The 16,280-nt window shown below is 38.4% G+C and overlaps 1 long non-coding RNA gene across 8 annotated transcripts in view; it reads right to left on the reverse strand.

Annotated features, from left to right (window-relative positions):
• Window positions 1–16,280, reverse strand: part of LOC133257929 (uncharacterized) — a 76,644-nt gene that overhangs the window by 39,921 nt on the left and 20,443 nt on the right. For 7 of the 8 annotated variants that reach the window (XR_009740199.1, XR_009740385.1, XR_009740258.1 and 4 more), the window contains 2 exons: window positions 15,271–15,304; window positions 10,381–10,730 (listed from right to left, as the gene is read on the reverse strand). This is a non-coding gene — a long non-coding RNA (uncharacterized LOC133257929). The remainder of the gene's footprint in view (window positions 1–10,380; window positions 10,731–15,270; window positions 15,305–16,280) is intronic. The other variant, XR_009740016.1, reaches the window with a different exon arrangement.

Raw genomic sequence — 16,280 nt, forward strand, 5'->3', positions numbered from 1 at the left:
CAAGGTGAAAAAACAACCTTCAGAATGGGAGAAAACAATAACAAATGAAGCAACTGACAAACAACTAATCTCAAAAATATACAAGCAAATCCTACAGCTCAACTCCAGAAAAATAAATGACCCAATCAAAAAAATGGGCCAAAGAACTAAATAGACATTTCTCCAAAGAAGACATACAGATGGCTAACAAACACATGAAAAGATGCTCAACATCACTTATTATCAGAGAAATGCAAATCAAGACCACTATGAGGTACCATTTCACACCAGTCAGAATGGCTGCGATCCAAAAGTCTACAAATAATAAATGCTGGAGAGGATGTGGAGAAAAGGGAACCCTCTTCCATTGTTGGTGGGAATGCAAACTAGTACAGCCACTATGGAGAACAGTGTGGAGATTCCTTAAAAAACTGGAAATAGAACTGCCTTATGATCCAGCAATCCCACTGCTGGGCATACACACTGAGGAAACCAGAAGGGAAAGAGACACAAGTACCCCAGTGTTCATCGCAGCACTGTTTATAATAGCCAGGACATGGAAGCAACCTAGATGTCCATCAGCAGATGAATGAATAAGAAAGCTATAGTACATATACACAATAGAGTATTACTCAGCCATTAAAAAGAATTCATTTGAATCAGTTCTAATGAGGTGGATGAAACTGGAGCCTATTATACAGAGTGAAGAAAGCCAGAAGGAAAAACACCAATACAGTATACTAACGCATATATATGGAATTTAGAAAGATGATAACAATAACCCTGTGTACAAGACAGCAAAAGAGACACTGATGTATAGAACAGTCTTATGGACTCTGTGGGAGAGGGAGAGGGTAGGAAGATTTGGGAGAATGGCATTGAAACATGTAAAATATCATGTATGAAACGAGATGCCAGTCCAGGTTCGATGCACAATACTGGTTGCTTGGGGCTAGTGCACTGGGACGACCCAGAGGGATGGTATGGGGAGGGAGGAGGGTTCAGGATGGGGAACACATGTATACCTGTGATGGATTCATTTTGATATTTGGCAAAACTAACACAATTATGTAAAGTTTAAAAATAAAATAAAATTGGAACAATAAAAAAAAATAAATAAATAAAATAAAATAAAATTAAAAAATAAATAAATATGATTTTCACTAAAAAAAAAAAAAAAAAAGGAATGAGTGAATACCAGAGGAGAGCTAGATGGCTGTGGATCGGCCCATCCCCCACTGGAGACAGGGAAGCAGGAGGGGGACAGCCAGAGCTGGAAAGAGGCAAACTCGGCTCCAGAGAGGCAGCCTCTAGCAAGCAGGCACCCAGTCGCTAACCAAAACCTCTTGGGATTCTGGATGGTTGACTTCTGCCAGGAGGGTCGCAGCCAGAGATCAGCTCCCCAGAAGAGACATAGGGCACACTGGAGACGGGCGCACCCACTGCCCCCCAGGAAACTGAGTGGCTGGGACCAGGGAGGTGATAAGACAAACTCCCCACCTAGGGAGACAGAGCTCGCCAAGCTCCTGGTCGCCTGAGCTGCTCAGACCTGGGAAGGGCAAAAAACGCAGGCCCAAAGGAGTCTGCCCCTTTGTGGACTACCTGAGAAACTGAACCTGAGTGGCTTAGACCTCAGAAGTGCACACAACCCAGGGCCCGCTTCAGATAGTTCCCTGGCAGAGCAACCTAGAGCCTGAGAAGTGTAGAGTGGGAAAGCACATGAGCCATGAGCAGAGGCAAACCCAGTGTGGCTGAGACACTGTAAGCACTCCCCACACATGCCAGTAATATTTGTTTGCAGTGTCCCTCTGTCCCCACAGCAGTACTGAACAAGTGAGCCTAAATAAGTGACCACCTTTGCCCCTTTGTATCAGGACAGAAATTAGACACTGAAGAGAACAGCAAACGGAAGAAGCTAAAATAAACAGTGGGAACTGCTTTGGAAGTGACAGGTGCAACAGATTAAAACCCTGTAGTTAGCAGCGACTTCATTGGAAGGGGCCTATAAATCTTGAGAAGTATAAGCTGGATCAAGGAACTATCTGAAACTGAACTGACCCCACACTGCCCACAACAGCTCCAGAGAAATTCCTAGATATGTTTTTACTATTATCATTATTTAAATATATATATATATATATATATATATATATATATATATATATATATATAATTTTTAAGTTCTCTATTACTTTGTCATGGTCTTTGTAGATGAGGACCTGGGGACTGGAGTCAATGAGAAGAGGTACACAGGGGACCCAAGTCTCGAGTGAAACAAGGGTGCTTTGTTTGCAGAAAAGCATGTTTATATATCTTTATACAAGGCAGCTTTAGGCAGTTAAAAAAAAAAAAAAAACTGAGCAAAAACAAAGCCAAGCAAATAACCATCTTCGAAGGGCCAGAAAGCATTGCATGTCTGCATAACTGAGCAGATTACGTTTCAGTGAGATCACTGGAGGGAGTCACTGAAGGGACCAAGCAGATCACCCTTTCTCAGGATCTCAGTCCCGGGAAATGCATGCAGCTCTGCTCATTCCTGCAGCAACTGATGAGGAATAGAGAATCCTTGAGAAATGGCACACAAAAGAAAAGAATAACATATTGGATTCCTTAAAGCTGAATGTCCCCTGACATCACTCCTTTAATTTTCATTTTTATAACCTACTATTACCTTGCAAAAAAAGACCCTATTTTTAAAGCAAACTTCATATATATATTTCATAATTTTTGTGACTTTGTTTTGTTTTTCTAATATTGTATTTTTTAGAGTCTAACCTCTACTCTAGATTTTTAATCTTTGCTTTTTGGTATTTGTTATCAATTTTGTGTCTTTAAGAACCCAATCTTCGGTACCCATTTTTACTTTGGAGTGTGACTACTGGCTTGATTGCTCTCTGGCTTGATTGCTCTCTTCCCTTTTTGACTCTGCTTTGTCTCCACCAACCAGGTCGCCTCTATCTCCTCCCTCTCCCTTCTTTTTCTACCCAACTCTGTGAATCTCTTTGTGTGTTCCAGACTGTGGAGAATACTTAGGGACCTGATTAGTGCCTTGATCTGTCTCTCTCCTTTTCATTCACCCTTTTCTCCTCCTGGTCACCTCTGTCTCCTTCCTCCCTCTTCTCTTCTCTTTGTAACTCTGTGAACCTCTACAAGGGGTCCAGACTGTGGAGAGCACATAGGGAATTGATTACTGGCTAGCTTGCTCTCTCCCCTTTTGATTCCCCCTCCCCTACTCCTGGTCACCTCTATCTCCCTTCTCCGTCTTCTCTTCTCCATATAACTCTATGAACCTCTCCAAGTGCTCCTCACTGTGGAGGAGCTTTTCATCATTAACCTAGATGTTTTATCATTTGTGCTGTATAGATGGAGAAGTCTTGAAGCTACTCTAAGAATAAGACTGAAGACCAGAGACAGGAGGCTTAAGTCCAAAACCTGAGAATACCAGAGAGCTCCTGACTCCTGGGAACATTAATCAATGAGAACTCATCCAAAGGCCTCCATACCTACACTGAAACCAAGCACCACCCAAGAGCCAACAAGTTCCAGAGCAAGACAAGCCACACAAATTCTCTGGCAATCTAGGAACATAGCCCTGAACTTTAATATACAGGCTGCCCAAAGTCACACCAAACCCATAGACATCCCAAAACTCACTGCTGGACACTTTATTGCACTCCAGACAGAAGAAATCCAGCTCCATACACCAGAAAACTGACACAAGCTTCCCTAACCAGGAAATCTTGACAAGCCAACCGTCCAACCCCACCCACAGCGAGGAACCTCCACAATAAAGAGGAAACACAAACTGCCAGAGTACTGAAGGGCCACCCCAAACACAGAAATCTACACAAGATGAAAAAGCAGAGAAATACTCAGCAGGTAAAGGAACATGATAAATGTCCATGAAACCAAACAAAAGAGTAGGAGATAGGGAGTCTACCTGAAAAAGAATTCAGAATAATAATAGTAAAAATGATCCAAAATCTTGAAAACAAAATGGAGTTACAGATAAATAGCCTGGAGCCAAGGATTGAGAAAATGCAAGACATGTTAAACAAGGACCTAGAAGAAATAAAAAAGAGTCAATCAATAATGAATAATGCAATAAATGAGATAAAAAATACTCTGGAGGGAACCAACAGTTGAATAGCGGAGGCAGAAGATAGGATAAGTGAGGTAGAAGATAGAATGGTAGAAATAAATGAAGCAGAGAGGAAAAAAGAAAAAAGAATTAAAAGAAATGAGGGCAACCCCAGAGACCTCTGGGACAATGCTAAATGCCCCAACATTCGAGTCAGAGGAGCCCCAGAAGAAGAGGACAAAAAGAAAGGCCATGAGAAAATACTTGAGGTGATAATAGTTGAAAACTTCCCTAAAATGGGGGAGGAAATAGTCCTCCAAGTCCAAGAAACCCACAGAGTCCCAAACAGGATAAACCCAAGGCAAAACACCCCAAGACGCATATTAATCAAATTAACAAAGATCAAACACAAAGAACAAATATTAAAAGCAGTAAGGGAAAAACAACAAATAATACACAAGAGGATTCCCATAAGGATAACAGCTGATCTTTCAATAGAAACTCTTCAGGCCAGAAGGGAATGGCATGACATACTTGAAGTGATCAAAGAGAAAAACCTACAACCCAGATTAAGCTTTACAAATAAGCGAAAGCTGAGAGAATTCAGCACCACCAAACCAGCTCTCCAACAAATGCTAAAGGATCTTCTCTAGACAGGAAACACAGAAAGGGTGTATAAACTCGAACCCAAAACAACAAAGTAAATGGCAACAGGACCATACTTATCAATAATTAACTTAAATGTAAGGAGGTTGAGTGCCCCCACCAAAAGACAAAGACTGGCTGAATGGATACAAAAACTAGACCCCTATATATGTTGTCTACAAAAGACCACTTCAAAACAGGGGACACATACAGACTGAAAGTGAAGGGCTGGAAAAAGTTATTTGATGCAAATGGAGACCAAAAGAAAGCAGGAGTAGCAATACTCGTATCAGATAAAATAGAGTTTAAAATAAAGCCTGTGAAAAGAGACAAAGAAGGAAACTACATAATGACCAATGGATCAATCCAAGAAGAAGAAATAACAATTATAAATATATATGCACCAACATAGGAGCACCACAATATGTAAGGCAAATGCTAACAAGTATGAAAGCTGAAATTAACAATAACACAATAATAGTGGGAGACTTTAATACCCCACTCACACCTATGGATAGATCATCTAAACAGAAAATTAACAAGGAAGCACAAACTTTAAATGATACAATGGACTCGTTAGACCTAAATGATATCTATAGGACATTTCACCCCAAAACAATGAATTTCACCTTTTTCTTCCAAGTGCACATGGAACCTTCTCCAGGATAGATCACATCATGGGTCATAAATCTAGCTTTGGTAAATTCAAAAAAATTGAAATCATTCCAAACCTCTTTTCTAACCACAAAGCAGTAAGATTAGATGTCAATTACAGGAGAAAAACTATTAAAAATGCCAACATAAGGAGGCTGAAGAACATGGTTCTGAATAACCAACAAATCACAGAAGAAATCAAAAAAGAAATCAAAATATGCATAGAAATGAAGGAAAATGAAAACCAAACAACCCAAAATCTATGGGACACTGTAAAAGCAGTGTTAAGGGGAAAACTCATAGCAATACAGGCTTACCTCAAGAAACAAGAAAAAAGCCAAATAAATAACCTAACTCTACACCTAAAGCAACTAGATAATGAAGAAATGAAGAACCCCAGGGTTAGTAGAAGGAAATAAATCTTAAAAATTAGGGCAGAAAGAAATGCAAAAGAAACAAAAGAAACCATAATAAACAAAGCTAAAAGCTGCTTCTTTGAGAAGATAACTAAAATTGACAAACCACTAGCCAGACTCATCAAGAAACAAAGGAAGAAAAATCAAATCAACAAACTTAGAAATGAAAATGGAGAAATCACAACAGATAGCACAGAAATACAAATGATTATAAGAGACTACTATCAGCAACTATATGCCAATAAAATGGACAACTTGGAAAAAATGGACAAATTCTTAGAAAAGTATAACCTTCCAAAACTGAACCAGGAAGGAATAGAAAATCTTAACAGACCCATCACAAGCATGGAAATTGAAACTGTAATCAGAAATCTTCCAGCAAACAAAAGCCCATGTCCAGACAGATTCACAGCTGAATTCTACCAAAAATTTAGAGAAGAGCTAACACCTATCCTATTGAAACTCTTCCAGAAAATTGCAGAGGAAAGTAAACTTCCAAACTCATTCTAGGAGGCCACCATCACCCTAATACCAAAATCAGACAAAGATGCCACACACACACACACACACACACACACACACACACACACAGAAAACTACAGGCCAATATCACTGATGAACATAGATGCAAGGATCCTTACCAAAATTATAGCAAACAGAATCCAACAACATAGTAAAAAGATCATACATCATGACCAAGTGGGCTTTATCCCAGGGATGCAAGGATTTTTCAATATCCACAAATCAATCAATGTAATACACCACATTAACAAATTGAAAGATAAAAACCATATGATTATCTCAACAGATGCAGAGAAAGCCTTTAACAAAATGCAACATCCATTTACGATAAAAACTTTCCAGGAAGCAGAACAGAAGGAACATACCTCAACATAATAAAAGCTATATATGACAAACTTACAGCAAACATTATCCTCAGTGGTGAAAAATTGAAAGCATTTCCCCTCAAGTCAGGAACAAGAAAAGGGTGCCCACTCTCACCACTACTAATCAACATAGTTTTGGAAGTTTTGGCCACAGCAATCAGAGCAGAAAAAGAAATAAAAGGAATCCAGATTGGAAGAGAAGAAGAAAACTTTCACTGTTTGCAGATGACATGATCTTCTACATAGAAAACCCTAGAGATTCCACCAGAAAATTACTAGGCTAATCAATGAATATAGTAAAGTTGCAGGATATCAAATTAACACACAGAAATCCCTTGCATTCCTATACATGAACAATGAGAAAACAGAAAAGAAATTAAGGAAACAATTCCATTCATCATTGCAACGAAAAGAATAAAATACTTAGAATATACCTACCTAAAGAAACAAAAGACCTATAGATAGATAGATAGATAGAAAACTATAAAACACTGGTGAAAGAAATCAAAGAGGACACAAATAGATGGAGAAATATACCATGTTCATGGATTGGAAGACTCAATAAAGTGAAAATGAGTATACTACCCAAAGCAATCTCTAGATTCAATGCAATCGCTATCAAGCTACTGACGGTATTTTCACAGAACTAGAACAAATAATATTACAATTTGTATGGAAATAAAAAAATCTTCGAATAGCCAAAGCAATCTTGTGAAAGAAGAATGGAACTGGAGGAATCAACCTGCCTGACTTCAGGCTATACTACAAAGCTACAGTCATCAAGGCAATGTGGTACGGGCACAAAGAGAAATATAGATCAATTGAACAAAATAGAAAGCCCAGAGATAAATCCATGCACATATGGACACCTTATCAACGATAAAGGAGGCAAGAATATACAATGGACAAAAGACAGTCTCTTTAACAAGTGGTGCTGGGAAAACTGGTCAACCACTTGTAAAAGAATGAAACGAGAACACTTTCTAACACCATACACAAAAATAAACTCAAAATGGATTAAAGATCTAAACATAAAACCAGAAACTATAAAACTCCTAGAGGAAAACATAGGTAAAACACTCTCTGACATAAATCACAGCAGGGTCCTCTATGACCCACCTCCCAGAGTAATGGAAATAAAAGCAAGAATAAACAAATGCGACCTAATTAAATTTAACGGCTTTTTCACAACGAAGGAAACTCTAAGGATGGTGAAGAGATAGCCTTCAGAATGGGAAAAAATAATATCAAATGAAGCAACTGACAAAGAATTAATCTCAAAAATATACAAGCAGCTCCTGCACCCCATTCCAGAAAATTAAACAACCCAATCAAAAAGTGGGCCAAAGAACTAAACAGACATTTCTCCAAAGAAAACATACAGATGGCTAACAAACACATGAAAAGATGCTCAACATCACTCATTATGAGGAAAATGCAAATCAAAACCACCATGAGGTACCATCTCACGTAGGTAAGAATGGCTACTATCCAAAAGTCTACAAACAATAAATGCCGGAGAGAGTGTGAAGAAAAGGGAACCCTCTTCCATTGTTGGTGGGAATGCAAACTAGTACAGCCACTATGGAGAACAGTGTGGAGATTCCTTAAAAAACTGGAAATAGAACTGCCATATGACCCAGCAATCCCACCGCTGGGCATTCACACTGAGAAAACCAGAAGTGAAAGAGACACGTGTACCCCAATGTTCATCGCAGCACTGTTTATAATAGCCAGGACATGGAAGCAACCTAGATGTCCATCAGCAGATGAATGGATAAGAAAGCTGTGGTACAGATACACAATGGAATATTACACAGCCATTAAAAAGAATACATTTAAATCAGTGCCAATGATGTGAATGAAACTAGAGTCTATTACACAGAGTGAAGTAAGCCAGAAAGAAAACCACCAATACAGTATACTAATGCATATACATGGAATTTAGAAAGATGGTAACGATAACCCTATATGTGAGATAGCAAAAGAGACACAGATATAAAGAACAGTGTTTTGGACTCTATGGGAGAAGGCAAGGGTGGAATGACTTGAGAGAATAGCACTGAAACATGTATATTATCATATGTGAGACAGATCGCCAGTCCAGGTTTGATGCATGAGACAGGGTGCTCAGGGCTGGTGCATTGGGATGACCCAGAGGGATGGGATGGGGAGGGAGGTGGGAGGGGAGTTCAGGATGGGGAATATATGTACATCCATGGCTGATTCATGTCCGTGTATGGGAAAACCACTACAATATTGTAAAGTAACTAGCCTCCAATTAAAATAAAAATAAATAAATAAAAATAACGTGGAATGTACATGTTGTTAGAGATATTTTTAAAAGGAAAATTATCTTCCACAGATAATTTTATAAACTCTGCTGGTAATTTTTCTTTCTTTATGATTTAATAATAACAAGTAGTCTATATAAAAAAAAAGCATGAATCATGATTTCATTCATTTACTGTATGTAATTACCCATTATTTGCTGACATTCAGAAAAAAGAAATCAGAATCTCTCCAGAGGAAAAAAATATACTTCTACATTTCTTCTTTCAGACTATTGCAGCTGAAAATTTTCTCATTTAATGAAGAGAGATTTAGAATCTCATTTATAAAATTATAAATTATAATTTTAGTAAAAAGAATAGATAAAATGCTTATGTATTTCCTCTTTATTTTCAGAAAGATCTAAAACATCCACCAAGGTTATAGCAAACAGTAAGATAAATTAAATAAGTGCATTAAGTATTTAGCGTTGGACATGACTGAGTGACTGAACTGAAGTTAGAAACCATAAGAAACAGAAGGGCCAGAAATTCTTAATTCATAATACGTATCCAAAGGCCTAAAACACGGCTCATCTTGAATTATCTCTAAACAAAAGTTTTGCTAGGATAAGTAGAAGACATCACTTCATTTCAAAGTGAGAATTTTTTTTTAAAAGAGAAATCACTTCAAATTTAAATAAACTTCCAGAGGGAACTAAATTAAATATATATATATATATATATATATATATACACACACACACACACACACACACACACACACACACACACACACACAAATACACAAGTATAAACAAATCACATTGCTGTACACCTGAAACTTACACAGTATTTTAAACTGACTGCACTTCAATTCAATGAAAAAACAAGAATCACCACCAACCTCGAAAACAACCACCAAAAAAAATAATGAACACATTTTTTTAAGTTCTTCATAAAAATCAGCTATATGTCTTTCAAAAGAGTATGAGCATTGTTTTTCTACAACCTCACTTTCTCTTCTTAAGTTGAATTTGAAATAATTTCTTGCATATTTATAATATAGAGTTCCTGGTCTGACTGACCCCACTATTTCTGTTGGGTTTGTATAATATCTGTCTCATCTTCATCCTCATTCCATCTTATATTCATCTTGTCCTTCTTAAAGGAATTCTTCCCCTTCATCCTCCTCCCCAACTTCATATTCATCTGGTTGTTTTTCCTTAGTGCTTTGTAATTCTTTTCTTTCATAATGGCATACTTATTATGCCAATATTTATAAATCTGAATCATGTACATGTATGGCTTTTATTATCACGCCATTTCATATCGTGACTTTGAGGGCTTCTATTTCTGCGGTGGGATCTTTTTTGCCACCATAAGGATCAGGGGACTGTTATGTGAACAAATACAGGGAAAGAAGAGTTACAAACAGAACAACTTACCTTTGTACGACCAAGGCCTGCTACAGACTTGAGAAGTTTTGAAACAGGCTCAGGCGATGGGAAGGCAGGATGACAGATGCCCTCAAACCAGGGTGATGGTTTGGGAACTGTTTCAACTACATCTTCAACATTACTATCAGAATTACTGTCCTGAGAGAAAGTTGTACTCTCTGGTCTCAAAATGCCACATTTTTCTTCTAGTACAGTGAAAACAGGAGAGAGTACATGAGAACATGTGTCATTTCAAATCAAGGAATAACACCAGGAGGACAGTCTTCAAATAACTTACTGTTTCTCTTGGATTGCTGAGAAGCCTTCATTAGCCTCGTTAACTTTGATTTCAAGACATGCTGGAGAAGAAAATAAGAGTTTGAAGAATATAACAAGTATCAACCTGAATAAAAGAATTATAATATCCCCCATTCCTCTATGATCTAACACAAAGAGCACAGGCTCTGGAGTCATTCAGATGTGGATTCAAATCCCAGTTCTGTCACTGACCTGCTCGTGGGGAAAGGATTATGATAGATAACATCAGAAGCCCCAGATGTTCCTCTCCTTACCCCTAATTGACTGCTATACAAATACTAGGACACCCACTAGATTACTTTCTCTACCAAAATGTTCTAGAGTAATAATTTATCCCCAGTAGTTTAGCTGCTGTTGCTGCTAAGTCGCTTCAGTCGTGTCTGACTCTGTGCGACCCCATAGACAGCAGCCCAGCAGGCCCCGCCGTCCCTGGGATTCTCCAGGCAAGAACACTGGAGTGGGTTGCCATTTCCATCTCCAATGCATGAAAGTGAATAGTGAAAGTGAAGTTGCTCAGTTGTGTCCGACTTTTAGCAACCCCATGGACTGCAGCCTACCAGGCTCCTCAGTCCATGGAATTTTCCAGGCAAGAGTACTGGAGTGGGTTGTCATGCCTTCTCTGCCAGTTGTTTAGAGCACTATGGAAAAACTAAGACATTTAAATTAATTGCTATATTTTGAAATTTGCTTCCATGATTAATATATACATGGATTATCACTTGTGGAGGGAAATATGAAAGTTTAGGTTTTAACAGAACCTTATTTAGATGGGCTAGAACTGCAAACACGATAAGCTACTTCTGTTTGTCAAACAGCTAGAGACCAATGAAACAGGGAAAGAAATTCAGCTGCTTCCATGAAACAGGGAAAAAACAAGGTTAAACCCATAGGGCAATGATCATGAATGAAAGCCACACTCTAAATAGAAAGCCATAAGCAAACATGTTCACAATAGAGACAGAGAGAGATGAACTGAAATAACAGACACTGAAGAAATGTGTTCTGCAAGGAAAAATTAGGTTAACAGTAAATATTTAAAAAAAAATTTTTTTTAAGGTAGAAGAGGAAGAAGAAAGGAAAAAGTGAGACATTCCTAGTCAAGAACAAACTTTACAGGAAAAAAAAAAAGTATAATAAGGTATGTGGAGAAACATATATTTAGAATTTATATACAATAGATCAGTAACATATCAGTATTCTTAAGGATATACTATGAGCAAAGCCTCCATTTCATATGATTTTATTAATATTTTTTATGCATCTACACTGTTCTTCAAATTTGATGAAAATATCAACATCAGTTCAGCTCAGTTCAGTTGCTCAGTTGTGTGCAACTCTCTGTGATCCCATGGACTGCAGCACACCAGGCTTCTCTGTTCGTCACCAACTCCCAGAGGTTTTACAAACTCTTGTCCATTGTGTTGGTGATGCCATCCAACCATCTTATCCTCTGTCATCCCCTTCTCCTCCAGCCTTCAAACTTTCCCAGAACCGGTATTCTCCAATGAGTCAGTTCTTCGCATCAGATGACAAAACTATTGGAGTTTCAGCTTCAGCCTCAATCCTTACAATGAATATTCAGGACTGATTTCCTTTAGAATGGACTAATTGGATCTCCTTGCCGTCCAAGGGACTCTGAAGAGTCTTCTCCAATACCACAGTTCAAAAGCAGCAATTATTCAGTGCTCAGCCTGCTTTATAGTCCAACTGTCACATCTATACATGACTACTATAAAAACCATAGCTTAGACTAGACAGAACTATGTTGGCAAAGCAATGCCCCTGCTTTTCAATCTACTGTCTAGGTTGGGCATAGCTTTTCTTCCAAGGAGCAAGCGTCTTTTAATTTCATGGCTGCAGTCACCATCTGCAGTGATTTTGGAGCCCAAAAAAAGATGTCTGTCACTGTTTTCATTGTTTCCCTATCTATTTGCCATGAAGTGATGGGACCAGATACCATGATCTTAGTCTTCTGAATGTTTTGTTGTAAGTCAAATTTTTCACTCTCCTCTTTCACTTTCATCAAGAGGTTCTTTAGTTCTTCAATTTCTGCCATCATGGTGGTGTCATCTGCGTATCTGAGTTTATTTATATTTCTTCTAGCTATCTTGATTCCATCTTGTGCTTCATCCAGCCTGGCATTTTGCATGATGTACTCTGCATATAAGTTAAATAAGCAGGGTGACAATGTATATCCTTGATGTACTCCTTTCCTGATTTTGAACCAGTTTATTGTTCCATATCCAGTTCTAATTGTTGCTTCTTGTCCTGTATACAGATTTCTCTGGAAGCAGGTCAGATGGTCTGGTATTCCCATCTCTGGTTCCTCTGCCTTTTCTAAATCCAGCTTGACCATCTGAAGTTCATGGTTCACATACTCTTGAAGCCTGGCTTAGAAAATTTTGAACATTACTTTGCTAGCATGTGAGATGTGTGCCATTATGTGGTAGTTTGAACATTCTTTGGAATTGCCTTTCTTTGGGATTGGAAGGAAAACTGACCTTTTCCAGTCCTGTGGCCACTGATGAGTTTTCCAGATTTACTGGCATATTGAGTGCAGCACTTTCACAGCATCATCTTTGAGGATTTGAAATAGCTCAACTGCAATTCCATCACCTCCACTAGCTTTGATCATAGTGATGCTTCTTAAGGCCTACTTGACTTCACATTCCAGGATGTTTGGCTCTAGGTGAGTGATCACACCATCCTGGTTATCTGGCTCATAAAGATCTTTTTTGTAGGGTTCTGTGTATTCTTGCCACCTCATCTTAATATCTTCTGCTTCTCTTAGGCCCACACCATTTCATCTTTTATGGTGTCCGTCTTGGCATGAAATGTTCCCATGGTATCTCTAATTTTCTTGAAGAGATCTCTAGTCCTTCCCCTTCTATTGTTTCCTCTATTTCTTTGCAGTCATCACTGAGAAAGGCCTTCTTATCTCTCTTTGCTATTCTTTGGAACTCTGCATTCAAATGGGTATATCTTTCCATTTCTCCTTTGCCTTTTGCTTCTCTTCTTTCCTCAGGTATTTGAAAGGCCTCCTCAGACAACCATTTTGCCTTTTTGCTTTTCTTTTTCTTGGGGATGGTCTTGATAACTGCCTCTGGTACAACGTCATGAATCTCCATCCATAGTTCTTCAGGCACTCTGTTTATCAGATCTAATCCCTTGAATCTATTTGTCACTTCCATGTCTAATCATAAGAGTAAATACTACATGAAACTAATTTCAGAGTAGGAAAACTAATTTCACAACAGAACACTTTACCTTGGTTTTAAAATCTAAGACTTCATCATTTGATGTAGGCCCTAAATCAATGCCAGGTTTGTTGGGAAACCTTTAAAGCAAAAACATACAATAAAAATGAGTGACCTCATGTCCTTGAATAAAAGAAGAAAAAAAAAAGCAAGTGAAAGTTTGTCGATATATTAAATGAACTTTCTTGACATTAATAAAATTTGGCCTGTTTTAAAACAGCTTTTTTTTAAATTTTTTTAAAGATTTCTTGATGTGGACCTGGAGAAGGAAATGGCAACCCACTCCAGTATTCTTGCCTGAAAACTTCCATGGACTGAGGAGCCTGGTAGGCTACAGTCCATGGGGCTGCAAAGAGTTGGACACAACTGAGCGACTTCTCTCTCTCTCTGTCTGATGTGGACCACTTTTAAAATCTTTACTGAATTAGTTCCAATGGTGCTTCTATTTTATCTTTTGTCTGTCTGACCCTGGGTCATGTGAGATCTTAGCTTCTCTGACCGAGTATCGAACCCACACTGCCTACATAGGAAGATGTCTTACTAACCATCTTAATCACTGCACCCCCAGGTGCAGTTTTTCATTACCTATTTCTGAATCCATCTCTCCCAACTTATGAAATATCTAGTTAACACTCATTCTTAGTTTCCATAACAGAGAGTGATAGCCAGTGTATCGGCAGAGCCTAAAAATAATTTTTCACTAAAAGTTCTAATTGCTGAACTGAAAATCCAACTGATGGATTGAAATAATTCTTGTTTGCCCAAACTGGAATAAACCTGATGACTTAAAACAAAGTGGAAGAATAGGCTTTTCCTTCTCCATTGTCTGTTCAAGGTTCAGAGACCAATCTGAGTCCATCCAAAATGGGAGTCTTGGTCCGTCAGCAGGGATACCACTTACTGAGATGGCACTTCTCTCCTTTACTCTAAGGGAGTACAGGGAATTTCCCCACAATGTCGAAAACTAAAATGTACACATGTCAAAGAACTAATTTATATCTTTAACTTATATGCTACATAGGTACTTCTGAGTCTCTGCTGAGGGCCATGGGAGTGGACGTGGGAGCCAGGAAGGCCAATTGTCAAATCACAGGTCAGCTCATTTTAACCAGGGTCAATTCATTAACCTCCTGAAACCACAGTTGCCTAATTAAAAGTAGAACACAGCTACTTTACAAAGCTGCTGTGATGACTCTATGAGGTCACAAATGTTAAGCACGTAATGCAGTGTCTAACCCAGAGTAGAACACTCAACAACCATTAGTTTCTCTTCTCCATGTTCCCTTATTTAAACATATAATTTAAAACATCCATAAAATCCTACCTCCTTGAAGAGTCCTCTTCAGAACTCTCATCCACTATTAAAGAAAAAAGCAAGATACATTTTAAATCAATGGAAGAAAAATACAGAGTATTAAAACCTCAAGACTGAGGCTTTGTTTAAAAGTATTCATTTCAAACCACACATGGAGGCCACACTAGAGGAAGAGAACAGTGGTTGTACTATACTCATAGGTTACTAATACCTAAGAACCGCTCCTCCCCTTTATAGTCATCAAATGCCAAACAAAACATCAAAGAAAAGAACTGCTGTTTACAATGACCATAATCCTAACCAAACTCCAGGAAACTGACAGAAAATGATACTATACCATTAATACAATAAGTACTATAAGCTGACAATAGCATGCTTAAACAGCATAGTATTTCTGGATTTCTATTGCCTGGAGCACTGAATAGAGACTATAGACGTCTTGCTGGGACATGACTACTTCTCTGGCTCTTCAGTTCACAATGAAAACGCCCTATCACAGGGAAGCTTGGTCAAAGGCACTGAACCTCACAGCAAGGTAAAATATCAGAAACAAAACTCTTCTCTTCCTGGCCCTCTTTCCAAAGGCAAGAGAAGTATGAAAGATGTAGTGATTCCAGGTTTATAAAGGATAATCTCTTGAAAGGCAGGTGGGGGAGCGCAAACGAGTAAAAGGGCTCAATTCAATGGTGAGAATAGGGACTAGACTTGTAGTGGTGAGCATGAAGTAGGGTACACAGACGCTGAAAAAGTTCAGCTTCTGTGTATATATATATATATACATACATAAATATACACTAACATGTTTAAAAAGAATCTGTTGAGACTATCTCCTTCCATTGCTCAGGAGTATCTGGACCACACAGATCAGGATTGCCCAAAGAGTGCTGTGTACTAGTGAGGGATATCATTATATCAGTCCTTCCCATTATATGGCAAATGTTTATAGAAATCATGCTTTTTCAGCTTGGAAGGCATACATCATCACATCCTAAGCTGATGAACAAAGGGAGTTAGGGAAG

Source organism: Bos javanicus, chromosome 1, assembly GCF_032452875.1.
Source record: "Bos javanicus breed banteng chromosome 1, ARS-OSU_banteng_1.0, whole genome shotgun sequence".
Classification (NCBI taxonomy): Eukaryota; Metazoa; Chordata; class Mammalia; order Artiodactyla; family Bovidae; genus Bos; species Bos javanicus.